Source organism: Pinus tabuliformis, chromosome 1_2, assembly GCF_031772625.1.
Source record: "Pinus tabuliformis cultivar Carrire ecotype Pingquan chromosome 1_2, CPIR1, whole genome shotgun sequence".
NCBI lineage: Eukaryota > Viridiplantae > Streptophyta > Pinopsida > Pinales > Pinaceae > Pinus > Pinus tabuliformis.
The window spans coordinates 448453321-448480698 of NC_142298.1; positions in this window are offsets into that span (position 1 = coordinate 448453321).

The window sequence follows — 27378 nt, forward strand, 5'->3', positions numbered from 1 at the left end:
TTGGTGAACAAATTGTTCCTGTAGAAAAAGTTGTATAACTTGAGGATGAAGGATGGAGACTCAGTGACAGAATATCTGAATGCCTTTAATATTGTGGTAAGTCAGTTGTTATCTGTTGATATAAAAATTTCAGACGAAGATAAGTGCATCAGTTTATTGTGTTCTCTACCAGATTCATGGGATAGTTTGGTTGTTGTTATAGGTAGCAATACAACTACCTTGAAGTTTGATGAAATAGTCTCATCCTTGTTGTTGAAAGAGATGGGACGGAAAAATATGGAGAGCCAAAATGGAGATGCCTTGTCTATAAGAGGACATTCCCAGAATAGAAATAGAAATAATTCCTCAAGTGGGAAAACTAAATCTAGAGGGAGATCTAAATCTCCAAGAAAACCTGTAAAGGTATGCTGGAAATGTGGAAAAGAAGGGTGCTACAAAAAGGATTGTAAATCTAAAATACCTAAGAAAGGAAATGAATCTGATGATGCTCCTTCTTTAGAGGTGAAAACCACCTCATATGAAGGTGGGTATGTGTACTTAGCTTCTTCTTCAAGTATGCATGTAGATAATGAGGCATGATTGATTGACTCAGGTGCATCCTTTCACTTTACTCCCCATAGGGAGTGGTTCTACGAGTACAAGAAATATGATGGTGCTGATGTCTTCCTAGGGGATGACAGGAAGGCCATAATCATCGAACGTGGAAAATTCAAGCTGAAGTTGAAAGGTGGAAGGATTAGAACACTTCCTAGTGTTCTCCATATTCATGCATTGACCAGAAATTTGATTTTTGTAAGCAAGATGGATGATGCAGGTCTAAAAACAATGTTCAAGAAAGATACCTCCAAGATGGTTTGGGGAGCACTGGTATTGATGCGGGGAGTTAGAATTGGAACTTTGTAAAAGCTTCTAGGTAGCACTGTTATTGATGGATGCAACATTTCTGTGGTTCCTAAAAAGGGAGCTGAAAATATAGTGGTCTCTGGAGAAAAGACCATGTTGTGGCATCAAATACTTGAGCATATTAGAGAGAAGAGCCTGCGAATACTGCATGGTAATGATATGGTAGAAGGTATGTATAATTTCTCATTGGATTTTGATTTATGTGAAAATTGTGTATATGGGAAGCAGAATCAGGTGAGTTTCCCCTCTGGTGCAAAGAGGATGAAAGGGATATTAGAGCTTATGCATAGTGATGTGTTTGGACCTATGTCGATTCCATCACTGGGAAAGTATGTGTACTATGTCTCATTTATAGATGACTTCTTGAGGAATGCATGGATGTATTTCCTTAGGAAGAAATCTGAAGTCTTTGATAGGCTTAAATAATTTAAGGCCCTAGTGGAAAATCATATAGAAAAGAAGATTAAGGTGTTGAGGACAGATAATGGTGGAGAGTTCTGCAAGAAGGAATTTGAAGATTTTTGTAAGAAGTGTGGTATAGCACGGCAGAAGACTACTCCATACACACCTCAACAAAATGGAGTTGCAGAAATAATGAACAGGATGTTGATGGAAAAGCCAAGAAGCATGTGCAGTGGTGTCAGGTTGGGACATGAATTCTGGGCAAAGGTAGTGGATATTGCATGTTACTTGTTTAACATATCACCTTCATCAATGCTAGAGGAAAAGGATCCACATGAGGTATCAGCTGGAAAGACACCCTCTCTCTCACATATCAGGGTACTTGGTTGTGATGCATATGTACATGTTCCAAAGGAGAAAAGAACCAAGCTAGATAGTAAATCTGAAAGGTGCATATTTACTGGTATAAGGATGATTTAAAAGGGTATAATATTTCGAACCCAAAAACAAAGAAGGTTGTGTACAGCATAGATGAAGTAAAGGATGTTATTAAACATGAATTCATGCCAAAGGAACCTGAAAAGATAGAGTTTGAACTGAAGGAAGAAGAATTAAACTCTACATCATAATAGGAATCAGAAGAGCAAGAGCCACAGACTCCAGTTTTTAGAAGATTAGTTCGAGAGAGAAGGCATCTAGAGAGGTATATTCCATCATCTTTCTATTAAAATTTTGCTTTATCTATTACTGATGATGATCCCAAAATTGTTAGGGAGGTAGTGGATTCAAAGGATGGAAAACTCTAAAAAGAGGCCATGGTTGAAGAAATGACATATTTGGATAAACATGGGGCTTGGTATTTGGTGGAGTTATTGGTTGGAAGGAAACCCATGGGGATAAAATGGGTGTTTAAGAAGAAGATGAATACAGAAGGCAAGGTGGATAAATAAAAAAGCTCGATTGGTAGCAAAAGGTTCTTCCCAGGTGTCGCAAATTGATTTTGGTGATATATTTTCCCATGTTGCCAAGTTAACTTCTATTAGATTACTTTTATTTGTTGTTGCTTCTTTTGATTTTGAAGTAGAATAGATGGATGTGAAGACATCATTTATTCATGTGGATCTGGAAGAATATATCTACATGAAGCAACCTGAATTATTTGCACTAGACCAAATATTACACATGTAGTGGGAGTATTGAGCAGGTTTGTGTAAAAATTGGGGAAGGAGCATTGGACAACAATGAAGTAGATTTTCAGGTATTTGTGTGGCACTAGTGATTATGGTTTGTGCTACCAAGGAAGACCAAGATTGGACAAATTTTTGGACATTCATGGCTTTTTTTTTATTCTGATTGGGTCGGAGATTCGAATCGAAGAAGATATACAAGTGGGTATGTATTTAACCTATTTGTAGGAGTAGTCAGTTGGATGATCAAGAGACAGTCGTTAGTGGCACTTTTAACTATAGAGATTGAATACATGACAGTCACTCATGAAAGCAAGGATGCAGTTTAGTTGTAGAGATTGTGTTCAAGTATGGGCTTGGTACAACGAGTTGTAAGGATAGATTGTGACATCCAAAGTGAAATTTTCTTGGCAAAGAACCTTGCTTATCATTCAAAGACAAAGCACATTTATGTTTAGTATCACTTTGTGAGGGATATGGTTGAAGACAAAAAGGTGTTGCTAGTAAAAGTGGACACTTTGAAGAATGTTGCAGATGCATTGACGAAGTCTATGAGAACTGAGAATTTTTCTTGGTGTGGAGAATCATTGGGCATTGCAACCTTGGCTCAATGACTATGCACTCCTACAGCCCCCTGTGTGGAAATAAAACCATTGCGAGTAGTAGAATGTTTGGTATGTGTTATATTCTTTCCACGACTAGGCGTTTTTACACATGGTTTTGGGCATGATGGTTTTATGCCCATGGTATTTTGTAGATCTGGTCAAGGGAACTATGGTTATGTTCTAATCTAGGGTTAGTGGATTGGGGTTTCTAAATGCTTCAGTATGTATAGATATGTATTGTAACATTGAAAGGAACATAATGAAAAATCAATCTGCTGGTCTCAATTTTGGGATCCAAGGAAAAAAATATTTGTGTATGTTTGTTTCATGTTCTCGCCATTAGTTTTCTATTTTAAGAATTCGTTTGTAGGTAATTTGTGTACAAGGTTAAAACCTACAAAGAGAAAATGTTGTGATTATAGAATTGTGAAAAGTATGTTAAATGTGAGTCCAAATATAGTTAAGAATGAATGCATATGTTGAAGTGTGAGTGGGAGATTGTTAATTTTGAGTCCAAATATAGTTAAGCGTGAATGCAAATATTTAAGTGTGAGTTGAAATATTTAATTGTGAAATCAAAAATGGTTGAGTGAGAGTGTAAATATTTTTAATTTTATTTTCTCTCAAATATTTGTCTCGAATGTAACTAAGACTTCGAGAATGTAACGGAAACTTCTCCTTGATTTTAACGAAGGATTCTCTCTAAATAGAATAGATAATTTTTCTGTAAATAAGATTAAGTTCATTCAGTATTGAGCATTGAGCTCATAAGTGAAGGAACTTGTAATTACTATTTCTAGTAATAAAATAGTTGTTGATATTTTCCTCATGGTTTTTCCGAGTACATTGTTGTGTTTTCTTCGTAAATTTTTGGTGTTGTGGATTTTCAATGATTGTTTATTTTAGTTTGTTTATCAAAACTATTATATTTTTCGTTATCTTTTCTTGAAAACTAGTAGCAGAGATGGTTTTTGTTCCTAGGTTTGTTGAGCCATATGGAGACTATAATGAGTGATATGGAGAAACTTAATGGGGCTAATTCCACCCTATGGAAATATCATATCGATTATATATTAATCTTGAATGATTAATGTTTGTCAATTGAGGGAGTAGTAAAGAAACCCTCAACAATGGAAGATGAAGATTGGAAGATGTTAGATAGGAAATCCATTGCTACAATTCGGCAATACCTGACAAAGAATGCCTACTTCAATGTGGTTGATGAGAAGACAACATAAGGTCTATGGAAAAATTTGCATGACTGATAAGATAAGAAAATGGGAGAAAAAAAGGTGTTCTTGATGAAGAAATTATATAATCTCAAGATAAAAGAGGGTGCTTCAGTTGTGGAGCACTTAAATGAATTTCATGTAATTACTAGTTAGATTGCATTTGTTAAAATCACTCTATATGATGATATTAGAGCCATCCTCCTCATGTGCTCCATGCCAAAAAGTTGGGAGAATTTAATAGTATCTATTGGCACTTCAGCACCTGTAGGAATCCTAAAGTTTGATAATGTTGGCGGCAATTTAATGAACTAGGAGTAATGCAAATTCATTTTTTAAAATCATTAAGGAGAAGCTCTAGCCTTATCTTATCATGGAAGGAAAATTGAATTTGATGGATGAGAGAATTCAAAATGTAGAGTTAGGTCCAATTCTAATAATGGAAGAATAATTTTCCATCATTGCAGAAAACATGGTCTCATCAAAAATAAATGTTAGATATGGGGAAAAAGTAAAAGGGGAAAAATGAAACCAACAATAACAATGAAGAAACCATTGTTGTTGCATCAGAAGGTGAGGTATTAATCATTGTTTCTTATGAAGATGCATGTAATTATGCTTCTAATAATGATAATGATTGGATTTTAGATTCTAGAGCTTCCTATCATGCTCCTCCAAGTAGAGAAAAAAATATTTCTTATAAATATGATAATCTTGGTAAGGTTCAGTTGGGAAATAAAAGACTTTGTGATATTAAAGGAGTAGAAGTTGTTATATTAAATACAAAAGATGGTTCGAAGATGAATTTCGAGAAGGTAAGGGGGAACGAGAGGCTCTGCAACTTGATCTAGGGTTGGCGTTAGGATTTTGATGTTGGGCACCATGGAGGGACGCACAGGGGGGAGTGCTACTCCCTCCTACAGTCAAGTAGTTACGGATAGGAGCAAGGACGTGGGAAAGCAGTGTTTCAAGAAACCTCTGGAGAAGGAAATAGAGGCAAGTAACACATAAATACTGGGAAGAAGTAGACCTCATGAACAGGAATGGGATCAGCAGGAAGCTAGTAAGGAGAAGGAGAAAGGGGGTAGCAATCAAAAACCTACTTCCATAAGGACAATTGGGGTCTACAAACCCAAGTCGAACATCATTCCTTCGGTTATCTTAAGCGACCCAGCGCTACAAGCGCATAGGGATCATATGACAGAATATGCGGTCATATGCAAATTCATGGGGATATGGCCGACAAAGATGGTGCTGCACGTATGGATAAGGAGCCACTAGAAGCCAAAGGGGGAAATACACCTTCATCTAGGATCTAAGGGCTTATTCATAGTATTATTCACAAGCCTAGAGGATAAAGACAGAGTGTTCGAAGGAGGACCATATTTCTATGCTGCTGCAGGCCTCTACATGCGGCCATGGTTGATGAACTTTGTCCCAGAACACGAGACATTCACATTGGTACCAGTATGGATCAGACTATACTCCCTTCCTCTAGATTATTGGCTACCGGAATCTCTGAAAACAATAGGCAACAAACTGGGCATTTTCTAAAGATCTCAGATACGACTCTTAAAGTAAAATACACCTCCTTTGCCCGGATATGTGTGGTAATGGACTTATCTGGAGCACTTTCAAATGTGATAATTCTATAAGTATATGATGAAGAATGGGTTCAGGTGATGGACTATGAGCACATCCATTTAGGTGTCGTAAATTCGATGAGCATGGGCATCTATATAGAGACTGCCCAACAAACAACATGGAGAGAAATGTGAAAACCACTATGGATAAAAATCCCAAGGGTTTTACCAAGGTTGGGGGAAAAGGGAAAGGCGAAAAGCGACCGCAAAAGAAGATCAATCAGGAAAGACAACCGAGCCACAATAGCTTTAAGATCCTAGAAGAAGAAGAAGGAAACAAATAAACAAACTAGGAAATGGAGAACATTATCACTGAGAAGGAAAGGGATGACAGCATGGAAGACATCATAGAAAACAGCCAGCAAAAGGATGATCTGCCAAGAATTATGGAGATAAATAGGGACCATGAGATGACTCCAAGTGAGGCGGGAACGGAGGACCATGAACTACAGGAGATTCTAGATAGGGAAAATCTAGATCTAGAGAAATTTTTGGAACAAGGGACAACCAAAGGAGTGGACTCCTTGACGAAAGAGGAATATGATAGGGTTCAACATCTCTTCCTATGGAGATCACAATCGAAGGGATCTGGAGTCAAAAGAAATCACGAAAGCCATGAGCATAAAGGGTCAAAATGATGGAGGAGACACAGGCACAATCTCCAAAGAACCCAGGCAGGAAAAGAGGAAGAAAAAGATAGAAGGAGTTGTTGAACGAATGTGGGAAACTATTAATTAACTCAAGTAAGATGAAAGATATCACCAGTTACTCCTTTACAAACCTTTCTTAATGAAGCTCACAACCTGGAATATTAGAGGCATAGGAAATAGAAGGAAACAAAGAAATCTCAGTAATAAAATAAAAGAAGAAAAACCAGATATGGTTTTTATTCAGGAGACAAAATGTTCAATGGATAAGATTAGAGAAATTCATAATAAATGGCTAATCAAGAATGAGTATCTAGAGGTTAAATCAAAAAACTTAGCGGGGGGATTCTCACGTTGTGGGATCCCCAGAAATTTGGAATCCTGGATGCTGAGGCATATAGGAACTATCTTTCTCTGGTATGTCAACCTTTAGGTGATAAGGAGATATACATTATCACAAATGTCTATGGACCTCAGAAGCAAGAAGACAAACTCAAGCTTCTCACCTCCCTTGAGGAACTAAGAGTAAGACACCCTAATATGCCCTGGATAGTTGCAGGAGATTTCAATATGATAAAGTCTCTTACAGAGAAAAAAGGCGGTATTAGACAGCTAGGCAGAGACTCTGTGGCCTTCCAGAACTTCATAATGAACATGGGGTTAGTGGACACTGAAACAATAAATGGGACCTTCACCTATAACAACAAGAGGGGAGGGGCTTCACAAGTCACCTCTAAACTAGATAGATTCATTATTTCATAGGACCTCTTTCTCTCAGGCCTTGCCATGACAACTTTTATTCTTCCCTTTGGAGGTTCAGACCATTGGCCTATATAGCTGGAAGCCACTTTTATGGGTACACCAAGAAACAGACCTTTCAAGTTTGAAAATTCTTGGCTCTCTCACCCTGAATTCACCAGTAATATTAACAAATGGTGGAGAGGATCTGAACATTCAAGGCATTAGAATGTTCCTGCTCCAACAAAAACTTAAACATATCAAATCCAAGCTTAAAGATTGGAACAAAAAGGAATTTGGCAATATGTTCAAAGCCAAAAGAGAAGTTGAGCAGAAACTCCAAGAGATCAATCAGATCAGCATCATAGAGGGCTTTACCGAGGAGCGGAAAAAGCTAGTTGATTCTTTGCAGGAAGAATGGGAAGATTAGTGCTTGTAAGAGGATATTTTCTGGAGATAGAAATCAAGGATACAGTGGATCAAAGAGGGAGAAAGAAACACAAAGTTCTTTTATAAATCCACCATGGATCACGGGGCACACAACAGAATCACAAAGCTCAAAGATTCTCAAGTGAGAGAACTCGTCTCTCACAAAGACATGGAATATGTCCTTGTAAAAAATTTCCTCAGTATAGCAGAGGGGCCTCTAGAGGATAGATCCAGGTTCATCAACCATTTCACTCAATATATCCCTTAGTTGGTTACCAGAGAGGACAACCACAATCTTAACAAGCCAGTGTTGGAAGAGGAGGTCAGTGAAGTGATCAATGAAATGCAAAATGGAAAAGATCCAGGCCCGGATGTGTTCAATGTAGACTTCTTCAAAGCCTGCTGGAAAACAATCAAACAGGATATCCTTGAGGTGGTGGAAGACTCAAGAATATCCAAAAAGGTTCTGAAGGTTTATAATGCTTCCTTCATAGCTTTGATCCCAAAACAAGAAAAATCCATGACTCCGGATGGTTTCAGACCCATAACTTTATGTAATGTGGTGTATAAATTTATTTCCAAGGTGATTTCCAATAGACTCAAGCCCCTTTTACCAGCTCACATCTCAGAGGAGAAACGGGCAATGTGGAAGGATGACAAATCCTCAATAACATCATCCAAGCTCATGAGGTAGTACACTCTCTCAAAAGCAACAAACAATCTGGTATGATCATTGAGCTGGACCTAGCGAAAGCTTATGGCAAGCTAAGTTGGTCTTATATAAGGGCAGTTCTAAGAGCCTATGGCTTCGGCCAAAACTGGATAAGATGGGTTATGGCACTAGTTACCACGACTAGTTTTTCCATCCTGCTTAATGGTGCTCCTTCAATACTCTTCACACCCTCCAGAGGTCTCATACAAGGGGATCTACTCTCACCCTTCTGCTTTGCTCTCATGATGGAAGGGCTAGGCAGAGCGATTTAAATGGCAAATGCTGAAGGAAGAATCCAGGGTATCAAACTCACCTTGGATGGAGCGGCAAACACTCATCAACAATTTGTGGATGACACAATTTGCAGGGCATACCCACAATCAGGGAAGCCAGAATGATCAAACATATCTTAAATGACTTTGCTATGGCAGCTGGCATAGAGGTAAGCCTCAACAAATCAAAAGTTTTTTTCTTTAACACTGACATTGCTATTCAGAGAAACATAACCATAATTCTTGGGTTTCAAAGGGACCAGCTACCTTCCAAGTATATGGGCATACCTCTCACAGATAAACTTCTAAGCAAGGAAGTGTGGAAGCCAATAATAAATAAACTTCAGGACAAGATCAGAAAATGGACATGCAGGTCTTTAAATTTGGTGGGGCACCTTGTGCTCACACAGGTTGTCCTACAGGCAATTCCCATGTTCATATTCTCATCTCTTCTTGCTCCTAAAGGAATTAAGCAACAAATCAGGAGCATAAAAAGGGATTTTCTATGGGGCAGAGGAGAAGAGAAAAAAAAATGGGCTTTAGTAGCCTGGGACAAGATCTGCAAACCCAAGAGCCATGGTGGCTTAGGGCTTCATGATCCTGAAACCCTCAGTAGAGTTTCAGGAGCTAAACTCTGGTGGAGGTGGATCAAGGAATTGGAAACTCCTTGGGCTAAGCGTTGGAAACAAAAATATGCCAAGAATTGGTAGGAGAAGGATCACATTAGAATGTCAGGGCATATTAAGGGCTCCCACATTTGGAACCTTGCCTAGGAAAATAAAGGTATTGTTCAGCAACATAGTTTTTGGGAGATTCGAGCTGGGAACCTAGCACGATTTTGGGAGGATAACTAGCAACAGGAACCCAACTTGTATAAGGATGAATTAGCAGCTCTCAAGAATGACACAGACAACAAAGGTCTACTTATGGTAAATGACTTCTGGGACCAAGTAAGGAACAATGGAAAATAGATAATTTGGAAGGATCTAAGCCACAGTGAAGAGAGCCCTCTGAAGGCCTAGCCAACCTCTCTTGCTCAGGATCTAGAGCATAGGAGGATTCTAGTAACCTCCTTGCCTGACCAACTAAGATGGGGAAAGAACACCGAAGGAAACTTTAACCTCAAATAATCTAAACAGGTAGTAACAAGATTTAACTACCTAAACCCTGATCAAGTTTGGAAGAATCTTTGGCAGAGCCCCCACTGGATGAAAATAAAGTTATTTATTTGGCTAGTTCATCAAAGGAAAATTTTAACTTGGGAGAATCTTCAGACAAAATGCTTCACTAGACCATCCAAATGTTACCTTTGTGGTCACAAGAGGAGACGATGGATCACCTTCTCAACCTCTACCCTTTCACCTCTACCGTGTGGGAATGGGTGGCCTGAATCTTTAGGCACACAGATAGGGATAGACTCAACATCTCCAACACTTTAAAGAATTGGAGGAAAGACTTCTCATGGAATGAATTCATTAATAAAGCCTGGACTCTGGTTCTAGGCTTTGTCATCTGGGATGTTTGGAAAGAACGCAATAGTTGAATATTCAAGAACAAAGCAAGCAAGCCCCAGCACATCACTCACCAAATTTTAAGGCAGCTCAAAGACACAGTCAAAAGCTTGTTGAGGACAATTCCTAAGGACCCTCCTCTGCCCCAAGATGCATGTATTCTACTACATTTGGGTCTCCAATCTATAGGCCCACAGAGCATAATCAAGGGTGTGAGCCAAACAAATGCAGATATAAATATTTGGAAGCTTCCTCCACATGGTTTCTTAAAGGTCAATATAGACGGAGCATCTAAGGGCAACCCAGGGTTAGCTGGTTTTGGGGGGGTGTTAAAAAAGGAGATCTTTCATGGCCACTTGGAGAAGGCCACTAATAACATGGCAGAATTCATGGCCTTAGAGCAATGCTTGGAAATATTGGTGGATTCAAATTCACACAATCTCATCATTGAAGCAGATTCGTAATTGATTATTAGAGCGGCCAAGAAAATATGCAACGGTACATCACTGGATAAAGTGTCAAAACACTGGAGGCTATCACAGGTCTTTCACTGTATCCATACCCACCTGCAAACCTTACAAACTGTAAGCTTTTTCCATGTGAAAAGAAAAGCTAACATGTTAGTTGATTGTCTGGCGAATGAAGGAGTGATTAATAAGGAAAGGGACACTCGGCACGTTTGGGAATTGTTACCCCCAGGAAAACTATTAGAGGATTGTCTCTGTTAGGCTGCCACAGATAGGGATCGATGGATTGACAGGATGGATTGAAGAGGCTCAAGAGACAGGCGGGAGGATAGGGAAGCCTAAACTGTTTGTTTTTTGTTTGGCAGCAGTCCGCGGATTGTGTTGGCATTAGTATTCCATTGGATTTGAGTGGATGGTTGAGATCAGCGGAGGAAGACCAAGGATGCAGTAGCATGAGGATTGATTCTAGACTACTAGATCTCGGTTGATATAGATCTATGGTGTTCGGGCAAGGAATTTGCTCGACAGTTAACGAACAGGAGCGAGTTGGAGAAAACCACAAGTGGATTTTGGGCGGAGGAAAGGCCGTAAATGGTATTTCCCTATTGGCTCCGATTCCACTCACACAGTGACAAATGGTAGCGAGGTGAGAGAGGGAAACCGATTTTTCGGGCAGACTTGGAGTGCACAAGTTAACCATGCAAAATGCGTGTGAGTCGTTAGATCTGGGGGAGTGAGGTCGACAGTTAACAAACGAGGAGTAAGTCTCGTAGTCGGAAGTGTTGTGACCGTTGGATCTTGAATAAATCTACGGTGGAGAAGTGTTGATGTTTCTTCGGTGGTGCGGATTTCAAACTTTATTGAGAACTATGGTTTATGTTTTCATCAGGTACAGGTTGGTAGTAGCGGGTTGGAGAAACCCACGAGTGGATTTCGGGTGGAGGAAAGGCAGTAAGTGGTAATTCCCCTTTGGCTCTGATTCCACTCACACTGTAACACGTAGCAACGAGGTGAGAGATAGAAACCGCTTTTCGGGCAGATTTGGCATGCACAAGTTAACCATGCGAAAAACATGTGAGCCGTTAGATCTGGTGGACCGAGATCGACGGTTGATAAAAGAGGGAAAGTTTCGAAGTCAGGAAGTGATGGGACCATTGGATCTCGAATAGATCAATGACGTAGAAGAGTAGACATCTTTTTAGAAGGGTGGACTTCAAACTTTTTAACTGAGGTTTATGTTACTGTCGGGTCCGAAGCAATGGTCTGGAGCTTAGTGGGTGCCCTTCAGTTTTCTAAGGATGACAGAGAGCCCTTGGGAGTTTAACACTCCTTCCTATTTATTAGGTTTTCAAAGTCCGGGGTATTTGGTTTGTTTCCTGTTGTTGGCATTCCCACAATAGGCTAGTTCTTGTTTTGGTCTCTACACTTGCATAGACATGTAACATATGTATTGTATTAGTTTGGTTAATAGAAGGCTCCATTCTTACTTGACCAAAAAAAAAGACAAAAGATGGTTCCAACATATTACTAAAATAGGTTAGGTGTGTGTCAGAACTTGAAATGAATTTGATTTCCACTAGAAGTTAGATGATGAAGGATACCATATATTGTTTGGCAAAGGAACATGGAAAGTTATTAAAGGAGCATTGGTCATGGCTAAAGGACTCAAGGTAGAACCTTGTATACATTAAGGGAAAACACATAAATATCAAATGTGGTTGTTGTTGCAAAAGAAGGAAACTCAATGGATCTATGGTATAAATCATTGAGTCACACGAGTGAAAGAGATCTTAAAATCCTTGTTGGAAAAATTCTTCTTCCAGGTTTGAAATCCCATGAACTTAATCTTTGTGAGCATTGCATATATGGTAGACAATGAAGAGTTTCATTTATGAGAGGTTTCCATGAAAGGAAAACAAGTATACTAGAATTGGTATATTCTTATGTGTGTGGGTCAATCAATATTAAGTTATTAGGAGCCTCGTACTTTTTTGCATTCATATACTACAGCCTTGGATAGTGACATCAATCACCTATGGCCTCGGATGGTGGAATTACTAAAGAAGTTTGGACTGGTAAGAAGGTAAATTATTCTCACTTGAAATTTTTGGATGTGAAGCATTTATGCATATTTCCAAAGAGAATATAACTAAGTTAGATAATAAATCCATGAGGTGCATTCTTTGAATATGTGGATGGTGAGTTTGGGGACCGTATTTGGGATCCAGTTAAAAATAAAGTTATTAGAAGAAGGGATGTTATATTTAATGAGTTAGAAATGTTTAAAAGGTATATAGGTGATATAGAGGTAAATAAAATTGTTAACAAACTTACAAATATCCCACCATTATAATAATATGGGTAGGAAATTCAAGGATGTGACAGACAACAAGTGGAAAACGATATATAACAACAACAAGAAAATGTGTGGAATCCTTTGCAAGAAATCCAACTAGAAAACACAACAATGTCACTGGTTCATAGGTCTATGAGAACTCATAAAGCTTTAAAAAGGTGTTCACCCTCAGATTATATTTTTCTAACTAATGAAGTTGAACCTGAATAATTTTTGGAAACTTTTAGAGTGGAAACTAGAAAAGAGTGGAAGAAAGAAATGGAGGAAGAAATGGACTCTCTATTGAAAAACAAAACTTGGGAATTAGTAAAGCCTCTAGAAGGAAGAAACATCTTACAGAACAAATGGGTGTACAAGATTAAACATGAGGGTGAAGGGAAGAAAGAAAGGTACAAGGCAAGGCTGGTGGTAAAAGGGTTTGCACAAAAAGAAGGTATTGATTTTACTAAAAAAAATTCTCTTGTTGTTAAGATGTCATCCATAAGAGTTATTCTTGGTCTTGTTGCTACTTTAGATTTGGAATGTGAACAGCTAGATGTCAAGACAACCTTCCTTCATGGAGATTTGAAGGAGGAGATTTATATTGAGCAACCAAATGGATTCAAAGAAAAAGGTAAAGAGAATTAGTTTGAAAATTGAAAAAGAGCCTCTATGGGCTAAAATAGGAACCACACCAATGGTATAAGAAATTTGATTCATTTATGTTGGAACATGGTTTTAAAATATTAGAGGTTGATCATTGTGTTTACATCAAGAGATATGAAGAAAGGTACATTATATTATTGTTATATGTGGATGACATGTTAATTGTTGGACATGATAAGAACATGATCAACAAGTTGAAGAAGGATTTGGGTAGCAGATTTGCAATGAAATATTTGGGTCCAGTACAACAAATATTGGGCATGAGAATCATATGTGATAGAAAGAACAAAATGTTGTGGCAATTGTTAGTTTCAGCCTTTCCAGCCTTCCTCCAGTGATCAAATATGCTCTTACAAAGTGGTCTCAGAGTGTCAAGGTCAAATTTTGTCATTTCAAAGAGTTTTCAAGCAAAATTTGGTCACTAGGCATTAGGTCTAGGGTTTGCTTTCACTCCTTCTAAAGTTGTCCAAATGTCAGTCCATGTCATCATTCAGTTGATTCTATCATCATTCACAGCGTTGTCACTATCATGTCAATGTCTAATGAGTCGTTTTACATCTTGTTCATGCTTCAGTTGCACCTAGGCAAGGTCATTTTCCTCTCCTAGGGTTTTGAAGCCAATATCTCTTGGACAATCAAATCATTAGCGAAACTTGTATCCTGATGTTCATACACCTTCCCCTATCCTTAAAGTACCTTATCAAACACTTTCCATCACTGAGATCCCCCAAATTCCTCATTTTTGCACAAACCCTAGTTTCTAGCTACAACCTGGCAATTTTCTAGGTTTGGCCTGTGTTTTGCCCTTTTGGACCCCTTCCCCTCACTCAATCTCTGAGATTCCACTTTCCCCTACTTCCTAACATCCCACCCTACTTCCAAAAATTTCCCCAAGAATTTAGAAGCCTCTTATCCCCTTCATTCCGCTTCATTTCGACAAAATCCCCTGTTCCACACATCGGGATAAGTTTCACTCAAAAGATGTTTTAGAGAAATAAAAGATGAATTTTGGGAAACTGAGAGAGGTTTCTGTCGAAAAAATACCAAGAAATAAAAACCTCTTTAAATTTTTGTACAGGTGTCATGGTTTGAGAGAAATGTCAAGAATATCATTGCCTCAGGAGAATCAAAGACACCTCTGAAGTGACCTTGGGAAAATCAAGTTTTATCCTAGCTTGGTTGGCCAAATAATTTGCTTGATGAATAAAATGATAACTAGACACAAATATCTTTCCAATGAGCTATCATGAGCTCAATTTTTGGTTGAGGAAGGCATTCAAAAGTTGACTGCAACAGCACTCTTCCTTGAGGCAGCCTCATTTGGCACTTTTTGACCAGTCTTGGGAGATTTGATTTTTGACAGGGCAAATGAACTCCTAAACTGAAAAATTCTAGTTGAGTTGGAAAGTATACTCAAATACCTTTCCAACGAGCTATCTTGCACCTGATTCTGACACCGGAAAGGCCTCCAAAAGCCTCCTGCAAAAGCGCGACCCGTTGAGGGCGCGCGACCCGTCAGGGCACCTCCAGCAGTGAAAAAATTACACAGGCGCGACCCGTTGAGGGCGCACGACCCGTTGGGCAGTGCACGCGACCCATCAGGGTTTCCTCCACAGAAAGTTACCAGCAAGCTGCCAAGGAACCACAAGTTGCTAAATTTTGCAAGGTAGGCCCTCAATTATGAAAAATTATTGCTTGCTACAGTTCAAGAAGGTCATGATTGTATTTGTAAAAGTCTCCATTGTGATTTTGGGCTTGAAGTTGTCAAAATTGCTAGGGTTTATTATGATGTTTTGAGGTATCCCTTTTCTTTCCTATTTTCCACCTCCCATTACATATTCCTTATCATTTTATTTAAATTTCCCTTCCAAATTTGCTAAGAGCCTTAAAACCCTACCCCTCTCCCTAAGAAATCAAACCCTAAACCCTACCTTCTGTAACATCCTTGCAAATGAAGTTGTATGATGATGTTGATGTCATGATTCCTCTCTTTAACCCCTGTTTCATATATTTTTCCCAATTTCCCTTCCAAGTCTCCCTTCCCTAACATTTCCCTTGTGCTACTTGTCCCCTTGAGACAGCATTTCAAAACAGTTAAAACAGCAGATTTCAAAGCAGAAGCAGCAGTACATTTCAGTCACTTTGCCCCTAAAACCATGTCAGAAACCGAAACCGACTATGAGAAAAGTGATGATCGTGAGTCAACACCAGAAGTTGAGCCTGCTCCGGAACATGAAAAACCACTATTGGGCCCGAATGCACGTATGCAAGGCGAAGATGAAGATGTTCCAAAGGCGGTTGGCCAAGGCACAAAAAAGGAGAAAAAGGCCCGATCCCCTCCATATCTTGGCCGAGGCTTCACTGAAGGACCAAGGCACTAAATATCCCAGCCACTGCACAAATCCCAAGAAATTTTGAACATTTTGGGTCAATTTTGATTTTTCAGGCAATTTACAGGTTTTCTCCATTAACGGGTCTCACCCCCCGCGCGACCCTACATCATGGCAACTCCATTTTCCAAAAACTCAGCATTTCCAGATTTTTCATGAGAATTTACATATGCTCATCAATGGACTTGAGATTTTATGAAGTTTTGGGCCTCCAGAAAGTCAAAAAACAAGCAAAAATTGACTTTCTACCACATTTTTGAGTTGCAGAAAGCAGTCTTGGGAGATTGCAATTTTGGAGGGGCAAATGACCACCAAATTCAGAAATTCTAGTTGGGTTGGAAAGTAGACACACAGACCTTTCCAACAAGCCTACTCTTGCCCAATTTAGACACCTGCAAGTGCCCCAAAAGGTGCGCGATCCGTCAAGAGGCGCGCGACCCGTCAGGCAAATTTCTCCAGATTTCAGTGTACAGCTCAGAAAAACGCAGTTTGACCCTGTTTGACTTTTTGGGGTGGATTATGATTCTCTTTGATGTAATTATTGTACTTTTATGACACTTTTACTCTTATGTACCTCTTCTAGAAGATTCATTCATGAAAAAGGTGAAAATTAAATGAATGAATTGGTTTCCTAGCTTATAGAGGCAAGTTGTTTTGACTGCCTAGATTTTAGTGCTCAATTTAGAATTGGTTGAAACAGCTCCTAGAAGGATGAGCTCGACCCCTAGAGGTAAGGAAAGGTGTTAGCTTGCCTATATTATGTATTTTCTTAGTCATTTTCAGAGGTTGGAAGGTTGGACTCTTGAGGGATAAGTTATCATTGTATTATTCACTGTATCTCTGCAATTTTTGGCTAAGGAAGACTAGGGTTTTGCAGTCCTTTTTGGGATTCTTGTGGTTACATGTATTGATGGTGTGTTTCTCTATGTACCTGTAAGTGTGTTATGTGAATCATTTCCTTTCTTTTCCTTCTGCACATTAAACAAACGAAGTGTTAAAGTAAGAATTCATGCCTGCCATGCTCTGCTTTTAAGTTTGTTTAATTTCAATGTTTTCTACTGTTTAAGGAGAATTCAAAGTTATTGTTTGCTCTCCTTAGCTCCTCACCTGTCATTCCTGACCATCCACCCCAATCAAAGGCATCAATACTGTCTCCTACCTCGCCCCAAAGAACCCCCTGCAGAAACTATGTCCAATCCCCGCACCCAAAATTGCCATCCCCTCAATTTGCCACCAAAAACCCTAAAAACCCCAAATCAACCTTTTTGATCAGTTTACTAGCCTAAAATCAGTGTTACCCTATTAGTCATCTCATCCATTGAATATTTTACCGAGATAGACCGGAGAGAGCCCTCTCCTGCCCCGTAGGGCTAGCTACGAGGCTAAGTGGTTTGATGTTGCCTTGAGGTTTACCTTTCTCAGCCTGAGGTGAAATTTCAAGCGCTAACAGCTATCATGAGAAAAATGTATTAAAAAGGTGTTAGACAAGTTTAATATGAAGGATGCCAAGCTAGGTGGTACACCCCTTGCACCTAACACCAAACGTAGTGTTGACTTATGTCCCTATGATGATAAGGAGGAAGAGGAAAGTAGAAGGACTCCTTTATATGCTCCAATAGTTGGTAGCATAATGTATGTCATGGTATGTACCTCGCTTGTTTTTGCACATTTAGTGGGAGTTGTAAGTAGGTTTCTTGCAAATCTAGGAAAACAACATTAGAAACCGGTAAAGTGGATTTTCATGTATCTCAAGGGTGCTAGTAATTATTCTTTATGTTTTGGTAACAATAATGCCAAAATGAAAGGTTATTTAGATGAAAATATGGTTGGATATATGGACAGTAAAAAGTCTACCACTAGTTATTTATATACTTTTGCAAGTGCAACAATGTCTTGGGTGTCCAAATTGTAGAAGGTAGTAGCTCTCTCCACAACAAAGGCAAAATATATAGTTGCAATAGTTGTAAAGATATGTTATATATGTAATGCTTCCTAGAAGAGATGCAAATATAAAAGACAAATATGTGTTGCAATGTGATAGTCAGAGCATTATTCACTTAGAAAAAAACCCAGCATATCATTCTAAAACAAAGCATATTGATGTTAGATATCATTGGATTCGTCAAGTACTAGATGATGGGCTACTACAGTTGGAGAAAATACACACAGAAGAAAATAAAATTGACATGTTAACAAAAATATTGCCAAGAGATCAGCAAGGAGCTTTGTAGAACCTTGGTTGGTTTGATACAAAGGTGATGACAGATTTTTGGGAAAAAATCAGTGGCACTAATATTTGGTCTCAAGTGGGAGATAGTTAAGTGTGAGTCCAAATGTAGTTAAGAATGAATTCATATATATAAGTGTGAGTACAAATATAGTTAAGAGTGAATGCAAATATTTAAGTGAGTGGAAATATTTAAGTGTGAGTTCAAATATGGTTGAGTGAGAGTGTAAATATTTTTAATTTTATTTTTCTCTCAAATATTCTTCTTGAATGTAAAAAATACTCCCACCATGTAATGGAAACTTCTCCTTGAATGTAACGAAGGATTATCCTCAAATATAATGCAAAATTCTTCTATAAATAAGATTGAGATCATTCAGTATTGGGAACTAAGCAATCGAGAGTTGAGCTCATAAGCAAAGGCACTTGTAATTTCTAGTAATAAAGAGTTGTCGATCTTTTCCCCGTGGTTTTTCCTAGTACATTGTTGGGTTTTCCATGTAAATTTTTGGTGTTGTTGTTTTTAAATCATGGTTCATTTTTTTTGTTTATCAAAAATATTATCTTTTCTTAACAAAGTACAGGTTCCAAAATCAACAAGGATAGATGAATTGTGTAAGTAGACAAATGAATGGGTGAAGAACTTGTATTCAGGGTATACAAACACAAGCCATGCAACCCTTACAAAAATCCTACAAGCAGTGTTTCATACCTTAATCCCAATAAAACCTACAAAGTTTACATGAATTGTATTTATGTTTATGAATAGTTGTAAACTTAAAAGATAAACCTATCAAAGTTGTAATGTTAATTTTTTTCAATCACTTTAAATAATATACACACAGTTTGTTTTTTTTAACCATATATAAATATACATATTTGACATTAAAATATTTATTTAATATTGGTCATTGAAATATTTTATTTATGGACTATATTGTCCACATTAAAATGTTTGTTTTATTAATATATTCTTAAACACACAATAATATTACTTAACCTTGCATATTGAAATATTTTATTTATAACCCACATTTATTATTATTATTATTATTAATTTTTAAATGTCTATATTAATTTTTCCCACAAGGCATAAATAGACTATGATGGGGTGTATTGTTAAGGCGCTTCGTGATGTGAAGGTCACATAATCGAAACTTTGTGGGAAAAAGTCCAGCCATGTTAAGCTTGTTGGCATTATGACAAATGTGTTGTCCTTGATGGCAACCTACTTAATGAAGATTGTCAACATGACGATAACTAGAATATTTTACAAGCTACTACACATGTGACAAAGAGTTTGGACAAAGGCATAGCAGTCCAGAGATAGAATAATTATGAAGGTGTTGTTTTGATAAATACACGTGGGTTTTGTGAAGCAAATCCACGTACACACGCAGGTATGGATAAGAGAAAATGTGTACAGTTTTCGTACCATGGTATCCTAAATACCATGGATCTTTACCATGGTATTGACCCATAGTAATGATCATGGCAACGGATATTTGATCCCATCCAGGAATACCATTTGTATTACTAAGGATTTGACCCATGGTATTGGATAAGGCCTAAGTTATATAAGGATATGAAGATCAAAGTGTTTAGTGTGCAAGTAATGGGCTATTGATGAATTGTTTGATCTGAAATAAGGTTACACAAGGAATGTGATGTGGGATCAGATATTTTAGATCTCAAATGACTACATGATTTGCTTATGGGTTGATTTGTGATAACAATGTTCTAACATATTTTTGTTACTGGGTTTACTGAGATTTGGGTTTGACTGAAGATTTTTTTTGTAGCGAAGGAATGAGTCAATAATTACAAATTTGTATGCAACATCATATCAAAAAAAAGTACATACATATGTGGGTCTGCCTCTAGGTAGTCGTGTGTCGATTCTGCAGTAAGGATAAATTTGTACGTGGGTATGCTTCTTGAAAGGCGCATACACACATGAAAGTATTTTGTAAGGGTCACGTACATATGTTAGGCTTTCTGAAGTATGTGCAGTTAATGATGTCTAATCAGTCTTGTTGTGATTGTTGTTGTTTGTTGATGAGGTCTTCTTCATAATAATCTGTATGTGATAGTTATTGTGAGGTTGAATGGTTTGTGAATGAAATATTGAACTATATTGATGCATGTATGTAATGATAAGTAAGTATCTCATAGATATGTGATGAAGGATATATGTTTCTGTGATTGATTTAGCAATGCAGTGTTTCAGTCTGAAGGATTAGTGTTTTTGAGATCTATACGCAGGTTTGATTAAGGAAAAACGTGTATATGCAGGTATTATTCATAACAGTAGCATATACATTTTGACATATTTTTGATCAGGGTTTGTAGTGGCAGCAGATGGTTTTAGTGATAGATAACAGTGTATGGTTTTATGATTGTTAGTGCAGTCACATGATCTGCTTTGGTTTAGTTTGAATGGTTGCAATGAGATTTAATGATTGATTTGTTTTAGTTGATTCAGTGATTTGATGATCGTATTGGGTCCAGTATGAAAATTTGATGAAAGGTGGCCTACAGGTTGTAATGTTTTGATCAGGTGGATCGAGTAAAACATTCTAAAAAGTGATCCACAATGAATTGAAGATAAGGGTGTTGTAGCACCCTTCCAGTAGGTGTTGGAGAACAAGAGAAGGTTGTATCCTTCTATATTTGGGTGCATGCATATTATATGAGTCTGCGCCAGTACAATATTGTAAAGAACATTTTTTAAAGAAGAAGACAAAGACAACGGCAACTGTGGTTTTTTCCCACATTGGGTTTCCTCCTAAAATCCTAGTGTTCATATGTGTTGGATATGCATGATGATTTCTTCTATTCTTACTACACTTGATTATTTTTTAATTAATGCCTAATGAAGGACTAATACACTGGTTCAAGTTAAAATGATGAAGTATTAATTGAAAAGATAGTTAACTGGATATATATTGGTTGTCTGCATAACAATAGCATACATACACAGGTTTACCTCATTAAAGTCATGTACATAAATCTGAATAGAAAATGAGAAGGTCAAGTAAGTTTTAAAATACTGATTCACCCCCCCCCCCCCAAGTATTTTTCCTAACAATTGGTATCAGAGAAAGTCCTTCAAAAGAAGCTTGATCGCTTGAAGGAAGATTCATCAAGATGAGAAACCAAGAGGGAGAAACATCCATCTGGCCACCATTATTTAATGGATCCAATCTAGTTTTCTGGAAGGTCAAAACAAGAGCTTACCTACAATCACTTGGAGTTGATGTTTGGGGAATCGTTGAAGGAGGCTATCAGTATCCATCTTCCATTCCCACATATGAAGCAAAAAATAAACGGTATGGGACCAATGTAAAAGTTGCCAATGCTCTGTTAGGAAGCTTGGTAGAATTAGAATTTGTCAAAGTCATGCAGTTGAATACCGCAAAGGCTATATGGGACAAGATCATCCAAATTTATGAAGGCGACACCAAGGTAAAGAGTGCCAAAATTCAAACATTTAGAAGTCAATATGAAACTCTTGGAATGCATAATGATGAAAGCATTGAAATTTTCTCTCTTAAAGTAGACGAGATCATTAATTCAATGAGAAACCTTGGTGACGAAGTAAAAGAATCATATCTGGTGAGAAAATCTTAAGATCTCTAACACCAAAGTTTTATTCAAAGTCTATGTCATTGAATAAATGTAGGATTTGAAGAACCTTACTATTGAACAACTTCATGGGATTCTAACAGCCTATGAAATGAGAAAAGGGGGTCCCTCAGATATCAGAGAAGTTGCATTCAAGGCTACTTCTAAAGGAAAAGAAAAGGAGGAACTTAAGGAACCAGGTTATGTATCAGATGAAGAAGAGGCAAACTTCATGAAGAAACTTCAAGTAGGTACTGGCAGATCCAGAGGTAACTTGTGGAAGAATTGGTCACTATGATGCTAAATGTCCTTATAGAGAAAATCATGAGAAAGGGAAAATTTCAGCAAAATTAAATTTTAGAGGAAAGTTCAAAAACAAAAGTTTCTACACTCACGAAGATAGTGATGGTCTTTAAAATGGTGAAGAAGGTGAGTATGATCAAGAATATCAATTACTTATGGAATTTGAAGATAAATGTATTGATGAGTCTGATGATGTTTTTATGGATGCCTTAGAAGAAAAGGATAATTTCATTGAAGAAATAACTCAGCTTAAAATTTGTTTGGAAGAAGCTAAATTAGCAGAAGAAACTCTAAAGAAACAAATCCTAGAAAAGGAGAAGCATAATGAAAAGTTAGAACTAGAAATAGTAAGTCTAAGGAAGGAACTTGAGAAAACAAAAGGTCTAAATCTTAGGTTTGCTAAAGGATCTAAAACCTTAGATGAAATCATCAAAGTGAAACACTCTCCTCTCATAAAAACAAGTCTTGGATACAGTGGAGAATCATCAAAGACTGTAAAGCCTTCTAAAATAGGTACATGAAGTTATCTCAATGTAGTAAAAGGAAGTAGTCAATGAAACTCCAGCCATCAACAAAAGAATAAAGGATCAAATACTTCTCAGGTAAATCTCCCTTACTACAATCAAAGGGAAAACTACACAGGAAGGTATTATACTCCCAGAAACTTCTACTTTAATGGTCAATGCTTCACTTGTCATAATTTTGGTTTTAAGGCTACTCAATTTGTTTCTTACAAAACTATCATGACTAGAGAAGCAAGAAATCAAAATAATGATATTGGGGTAAAGAAATGCTCTTACAATACTTTCTCACCTCTTTAAGATGAAACTGATTGTTCCTTTTGCAATATGTTTGGGAATAAATAATCTGAATGCAGGAGCAAAATGCGATCAACACCTCAGAATGAAAAAAAGGAAACAACATCAAAGGTATGGAAAAAGCAGACCACAGAATATGAAAATTGTGGTCTAGCTTCATATGAAGGAGATCAAGAAAATATGTGGTACATTGACAGTCGATTCTCAAATCATATGACAGGTGATAAAGATAAGTTTATGTCTTTTAATGAAATAAAGAAAGAAAAGAATGTAACCTCTAGAAATAATTCACCTGCTGCTATCAAAGGAAAATGAATTGTTTTGTTGAAAGAAAAGGTTAAAGATGGAAATGTTTTGTTTGTTAATGGATTAAAAATAACTTGTTGAGTGTTAGTTAGATGTGTGACCAAGGGCATGAGGTTAATTTTTAGATCAAAGAATTGTGTGGTTCGAAATCTTAATACATGTAATATCATAATAAAGGGGACAATAACTCCTGGTAATGTCTATGTCCTGGAAGGCGGTCTAGAAAAAATTTACTTAAGAAAAGTAGAAGAAATTTGGCTATGGCACAAAATATTGGGACATCTAAGCTTCACTCAAATACATAAGTCAAGCAAGCTAGGAGTTGTTCATGATTTACCTAACATCTCTCTACTAGAAAGTACCATATGAAAATCATGTCAATTCGGTAAGAAAACCAGGGTTCAGTTCAATGCCAAAGAAGGTACCGCAAGTAAGCCACTTGAACTTATTCATACTGATTTGTGTGGGCCTATGAGGAAAACTTCACCTCAGGGAGAACAATATTTCATCTTATTCATTGATGACTTTACTAGAATGTGTTGGATTGGCTTATTAAAACATAAAGATGAAGCATTTGATAAATTTAAAGTCTTCAAAGCTTTAGTAGAGAATGAGTTAGATTTAAAAATCAAATGTCTTAGATCTGACAGGGGAGGAGAATTCATATCAGATGATTTTTTTGACTTTTGTGAACAACATGGCATCAAGAGGAAATTTTCTATAGCTAAAACTCCTCAACAAAATGGGGTGGCAGAAAGAATGAACATAACAATTCAACAAATGGCACGTGACATGCTTGATGAGTCTAGGACACCTCATACTTTCTGGGGAGAAGTAGCGCATACATATGTGACTATTCTCAACAAATCCCATGTTTGTGTAAATAGTGATAAGACTCCTCATGAACTTTGTTTCGGTAAGCCTCCAACTGTCAAGCATTTTAGAGTCTTTGGAAGCAAATGTTACATAAAGAATAATGATGATAAGCTTGGAAAGTTTGAATCTAGAGCATATGAAGGAATTATACTTGGATACTCCTATAGAAGCAAAGGGTATAAATGTTAAAATAAAAGACTTCAAAAGATTGGTGAATGTATGGATGTTGTGGCCGATGAAGCATGCACAGGCACCAAAAGGGAAGCACCAACAGATGATGAATGTATTTCTATAACTAGTGAAAAGGATGTAAGAGAAGAAACTAGTGAAGCATCAAAAGAAGGAATTGAAAATACATAAGCATCAGAAAGGACTCCATCAAGGTATGTTTAGAAAAATCATTCAGAATCTCAAATTCTAGGAGAAAAAAATACTGGAGTACAAACTAGAAGAGCTCTTGTTGGAACCCCTAGTTATCTAGCCTTACTATCCAAAATTGAACTGTGAATTGTAAATAAAGCAAGCAAGGATGAATGTTGGGTTAAGGCTATGGATGAATAACTTGACCAAATGGAAAAAAAATCATATATAGGAATTAGAACCAAGACCTCATGATAAAAATGTTATTGGGACAAAATGAGTATTCAAAAATAAATTGCACAAAAATGGAGAAGTAACTAGAAACAAAGCAAGACTCATATGCAAAGTCTATGCTCAACAAGAAGGAATAGAATTTGAAGAAACATTTTCACCTGTAGCCAAACTTGAAGCCATAAGAATATTTCTTGCCTTTTTAAGCTTTCATAATTTCAAAGTTTTTCAAATGGATGTTAAATCTGCATTTCTAAATGGGGACCTATAAGAAGAAGAGTATATTGAACAACCTGAAGGGTTCATTCTAGGAAATGATAAAAAAATTCTTTGCAAACTCGAGAAGGAATTATATGGGCTAAAACAAGCTCCTCGTGCATGGTATTATCATCTTGACAGGTATCTTCAACAACAAGGTTTCACTAAGGGGTCTGCAGATAGAAACCTATATATAAATATGGATGATGGTAAAATTTTAATAGTTGTTGTTTACATAGATGACATCATATTTGGTAGCGATGAAGAGTTGATGAGTCAAATATTTTCTGTTTTCATGCATCAAGAATTTTAAATGTCTCTACTTGGTGAACTAACATACTTTCTTGGTCTACAAGTACAGGAAGAAAAGAATGGTATCTTCCTCTCACAGACAAAGTACCTCAAGCAAATTTTGAAGAAATATGGAATGGAAGACTACAAGCCTGTATGCAAACCAATGGTAACAAGATGTAATCTCAGTTCACATGATGATTCTCCTCCACCCAAGCAACCAAAATACAGATATATGATCAGAAGCTTACTTTATCTTACAGTCACAAGACCAAATGCAGATGGAATTGTTGGATGGTTTCAAGAAAATCCAAAAGAAAATCATATTCATGTAGTCAAGAGAATAGTTAAATATCTACAAGGAACTCAAGATGTTGGTTTATGGTATCCCAAAGCTGAAGATCTTACTCTTCATGCTTACACGGATGCATATTGGGTAGGAAATGTTGATGATCGAAAAAGCACTAATGAAGGAGTGTTCTACATGGGACCCCACTTGGTATCATGGTTCAACAAAAATCAAAGCTCCATTGCTTTATCTACTGCAAAGCAGAATATGTTGTTGTTGCATCTTGATGCACACAACTTCTCTGGATGATGCAAACATTGTAGGATATTCAAATCAATTGTTCTCCACCTATTCCCATTATATGTGATAATACCAGTGCCATAAGTATTTCTAAAAATCTTGTCATGCACTCAAAAACCAAGCATATTCCAATCAAATATCACTTTTTGAGAGAACGGGTGCTTGATAAAAAGGTCAAACTGGAATATTTTCCCTCAAAATAACAATTTGTATATATTTACAATGTCGCTTCCATGTGATTCCTTTGAATATCTCAGACATAAATTAGGAGTGGTCTTTGTTTCATCACTCTGTTAATCATTCTAACCAATTCTTCAAGTTCAAGGGGAGCTGAAAGTGAAATTTATTGTAGTTTATTGTATGTACGCAGATTTTATGAAGAACAGTCATGTATCTTGATCCATACAATCGCATATGTTTCCCTGTGATGAAGTATCATTAGAATTAATTCAAAAATCATTATATGCTTCTAACAGTTTTGCTTTTTGGTTCTGATATCAGTTAGATATAGTTTGTTGATGCTCATATACTTATGGTTTATGAGTTTCTCCAATATGACATTGATGCTTTGATTAATGAAGTTGCTTTGATGACCTAACTAATGAATAAGTTGATATAATTAGATCTGGCAGTGATCAGTTAGCACAAGTTCAGGGGGAGAATTTTTCCTTGCTTCTTATAATACATTGTTAGCATTATGATTCCTTGATTATGTTGTTGAAGAAACACATGGTGTTGAAGTTGTTGACTCCATTTTTGATGAGTTTCATGATGTTGTTGTTCGATGCTGAAGTGTAGATCCTATATGGCATATAGTACTGAAGACTATCCTAATCGTGCTACCTCACTATTGAGGTTTTTGGTCTTGGCTATAAATTTCATATCTGTCATTTGATGTAAAGTTCATGTAAAGACCTATGATGTAATAATTGTAATATTTAGTCATGAATGGACTATTGGGATCAAGTCAATTATGTATGTCATCCCATGTTGGGGATTTCATGTCATGTTGAGTCAAATATGTAACCCCACTACATTGAGAGATTGGTCAATATGAGTTATTGGTGATAGGAAAGGTCATGTCTAGTTAATTCTATGTATATCTTTAGAAAATTTAGCATGTGCTAAGGGGGAGCATGGTTCACATTCAGTGATCAGTATTCTGCAGATCAGATCTACAGGACTTCATTCAGCATTGATCATCCCTTTGCCCTTGATGTCAAAGGGGGAGACTAGCTTGGTGTTTGGAGAAAGCCTACTTGGAGAACATCTTGGTATATTTGTAGGTATCTACAGATGGTTGGTAACTAAACACCAAATTGGTTGCCATCAAGTCCAAAGGGGGAGATTGTTGGC